Here is a 4,104-nt window from a genome sequence, read left to right as displayed (position 1 = left end):
CTTCATCCCGAAAGGCCTCTCCTGATTTTTTCTAGGTCAAAAAGACCTATATACTAGAAGATGGGCATCGGAGGTAGGCTGGGCTGAGCACAACCCACAAGGGCACAGATACTTTGGAATCAACAATATAATATTTGAATTCGTCACAAGCAAACAGAAGTACTAAAAAATCTTTTTTAGTAGTAGCATAATTTGTTTGGAAACTGTCTAGAGTTTTGCTAGCATAATGAATAACATTCATTTTCTTATCAACTCTTTGTCCTAGAACAGCATCAACAACATAATCACTAGCGTCACACATAATTTCAAAATGCAAATTCCAATCAGGTGGTTGAACAATAGGTGCATAACTTAATGCTTTCTTAAGTGTTTCAAAGGCTTCTACACAATCATCATCAAAAACAAATGGAACATATTTTTGTAAAAGATTTGTAAGAGGCCTAGAAATTTTAGAGAAGTCTTTAATAAACCTCCTATAGAAACCAGCATGACCAAAGAAACTATATATACCTTTGATATCTATAGCACATGGCATTTTCTCAATTGCATCAACTTTAGCTTTATCCACCTCAATACCTCATTCAGAAATTTTATGGCCCAAGACAGTGCCTTCATTAACCATAAAATAGCACTTCTCCTAGTTCAAGACAAGATTAGTTTGTTCACATCTCTGCAAAACTCGATCAAGGTTGCTTAAGCAATCATCAAAAGAAGTTCCGTAAATGGAAAAATAATCCATGAAAACCTCAACAATATTTTCACAAAAAACAGAGAATATAGTAGTCATACATCTCTGAAAGGTAGTAGGTGCATTGCATAAACAAAAAGGCATAGGTATATAAGCATAAGTTCCAAAGGGACAAGTAAAGGTAGTTTTCTCTTTATCAGGTTATGACACAGTTATTTGAGAAAACTAGAATATCCATCAAGGAAGCAAAAGTGTGTGTGCTTAGATAATCTTTCCAACATTTGATTGATAAAAGGTAAGGGGTAATGATCCTTTCTAGTTGCTTTATTTAGCTTTCTAAAAGCAATTACCATTCTATAGCCAGTAACAATTCTTTGTGGATGTCGGTGTACATAAGTTTGGGCCCTTCTGTCCCCCTTACTTATGCACCGGCAGTTGTAGCCGCACCTGTGATAGAGACTTGACGGGCCAGTAGAAGGCAAGATGCAAGACTACCAAGGTAGCATTCAAGCCAGTAAACAGAAAGTAGAAGACAAGATAGACCTCCCCCGTCGAGATCCTTGATGCGACGACTTGCGTAGCCCTGTCAAGAGCCTTGCTGGGGCGGCTTGCGAAGCACCAGCAAGGCCACCACCCTCGAAGCTGAGAGCTCTGACACCATCTACAACGTCAAGGCCAAGACTCGGGGGCGCATACGTAGTAGCATGCAGATCTTTGTGAAGACTTGTGCATGCATGTCTACATGGATACCAGAAGGCGAAGAACCCCGACAAGGCTCTTGCCGGGGACGACTGCGAGGCCCCGGCAAGACCCTTGCCGGGAACAATGGCGGGGCCACGACTGGGCCTGCACCCAACAAGGTTTCGCAACCCCTCGGCCGTTCCAGCGCGGCGACCAGCCTGCCAACTAAGAAAGCACCTGCGTGGTGGCATGCAGATCTTCGTGAAGATCCTGCCATTGTGCCAGCGCAGCAGCTAGCTAGTCAGCTTGGCATTGCATGCCTCGCCATCCTAGACGCGTGTCAACGCAGGGTGAGGTGGCAACGGACGGGACGATTTCTATTACCATCCCCGATAAAGTTGGAGGGCATGTAACCAACGCATTTAATGTGTTTGTCCTACGATATTAGTGATAAGCTTATACACTGTAGCTACTTTACACCTCCTGTGTGCCACTGTGGCGACCCCTTTGACATATAAAAGGAGGCTGAGGCGTACTAGAGGAGGATTCAAAATTTTGGACCAGGCACGCCTAGCAGCTAGCTAAGGTTCAAGAACAGCAAATATACACTCAAAGCAGGACTAGGGTTTTACACTCCTCAGCGGCCCGAACCTGGGTAAAAATCCCTCGTGTTGATCGACCCGACATGCTCTTTGCGCAATCCTCTCCCTGCCAACCATAGAAGGGATCCTTGTGATCCCATAGGTGTCGTTTCCCCGACATCTTTGGCGCGCCAGGTAGGAGGAGGCACAGGATGTGCGAATCTGGTGTGGTAGTCAGTGGTCAATTGCTTCATCAGCGATCGGTTCGTCTGGAGCCGGTCTGCCCGTGCCGGCGCGAATGGGTGATGGGGCAGACGCTGGTGGTGGAGGAGATCAAGACCATTCACATCATTCTGGTACCAGCAACCAAGCGAGTGACATCGTCCATGCTCACGATGACGATCTGCGCGCTGCCGCATCCAAGGACGGAGCCGTGCTGCCTACTGGCGGTGCAGGGACCTCCAAGGGTAGGAAGATGACCCTGCTGACGCACACACTGTGGTCCTCCTAGCTCATGCGTGACGAGCAGCGCCACGATGTTGGTGACCCCGGGCATCGTCGCGGCAAGAGCCCTCAGCGTCATTCTCAAGATGCGCAGGGCCGACATGCACGCCAAGATGCTGGCAAAAAGGGAGCACGGCCGCGGAACTGCGATGGAGCTCCTTCTAACGTAGTTAGGAGTCCGAGCACCTCCCATTCCTCACGCTTGTCGCTGCCACCCATGCGAGCAGAAGCATTGGCATGAGCGCAACTACTCCTCGACCTTCCTCCTGCTGCGGAGAAGCAAGAAGAGTGGAGGGCCGCTATCCAAAGCCTTATTGGCCACGCTAACTGGGATGGCCACCAGGAGGCAAGTCCTTCGCGGCGCTGGACCACTGAGCCGGCGCGCGTCGACAGTGGAAGGGTTGGAGGCGCCGCAACCACGGTGCACTCCCCACCACCGCGACAGCGGTCGCCAGCTCGTCGGGTCGATGCCCGTGACGACGTGTCCACGACATCGTCCGATCCACGATCATGTCGTGACCAACGCCAAGTTCTTCGAGAATGGCTCAAGGAGGACACTCGGACCACTATCGAGTGGCGACGGGAAGCGCGTCACCAATCTGATCGGCGTGCGGGGCCCACTGCGTATAGGCCTGCACCAGAGGATTTTGGTGACTTTCCTTATGTAATGGACTGCCCGGTGTTTACCCGTGAGCTACAATAGTTCCAGTGGCCCACTACCCGCATGTTCAAATCAGAGGTCCCAGTGAAGTACAACGGCAAGACTCATCCGTCCGAGTTCCTGAGCGTTTACACCATCGCGATGCAAGCTGCCGGAGCTCGGGACGGCAAGGTACTCGCCAACTACTTCCCGTTGGTGCTCAAGCCCAATGTCAGGTCATGGTTGATGCATATGCCGATACATTCCATCTCCTCTTGGTTGGATCTGTGCCACGAGTTTGTTGGCGCCTTTACTGGCGGCCACATAGCTCCTGGCCAAGCAAGTGATTTGCATGTGATCCCCCAAAGGGACGGCGAATGCTTGCATAAATACATACAAAGGTTCAGCCGGTGTGCAGTACAACATCCCAGATGTTCATCCCGCCACTGTCATCAGTGCGTTCCATCAGAACATGCGCAACAGTAAGATGCATGAAGAGCTGGTGATGAACGAGGTTAGGGATGTTGCCAAGATTTATGTTCTGGCTGATAGGTGTACTCATGCTGAAGAAGGAAGAAAGTACCCCGATGAAGATGCTGGCATGGAAAGCGACTCTGGGATGAAGACATCGTCGCCCCAGCAAGGAAGGGTCGACGACACAACAGGAAGCGCAAGGGCAAGATCGCTCTTGCCGTCGAGGAATCTGGCAACCACGGCACCACCAAGAAGGCCAAGGTCGAGGACCCCGGCAAGGAGATTGCTTGGTGCGACGCCTGCCGGGCCTTGGCGGCTACTGACAATCCAGAGGGCTCCGACAAGCAATACTGCAAGATTCATCGCACAAAAGGCCATGACCTCCAAAACTACCATCAAGTTGAGCAGCTGATGGAGAAGCAGAGGGCTGAGTATGAAAGATGGGACAAAGAGAAGGGCCAAGATGGTGTTGAGGGATCTGGCAAGGTTTCTTTTGGCCCACCGCTCTCCAGGATGCAACTACACTAGTAACCACG

The sequence above is a fragment of the Triticum aestivum genome, chromosome 1B, assembly GCF_018294505.1.
Source record: "Triticum aestivum cultivar Chinese Spring chromosome 1B, IWGSC CS RefSeq v2.1, whole genome shotgun sequence".
In the NCBI taxonomy this organism is placed as follows: domain Eukaryota; kingdom Viridiplantae; phylum Streptophyta; class Magnoliopsida; order Poales; family Poaceae; genus Triticum; species Triticum aestivum.
Note: the sequence above shows the minus strand (reverse complement) of the source record.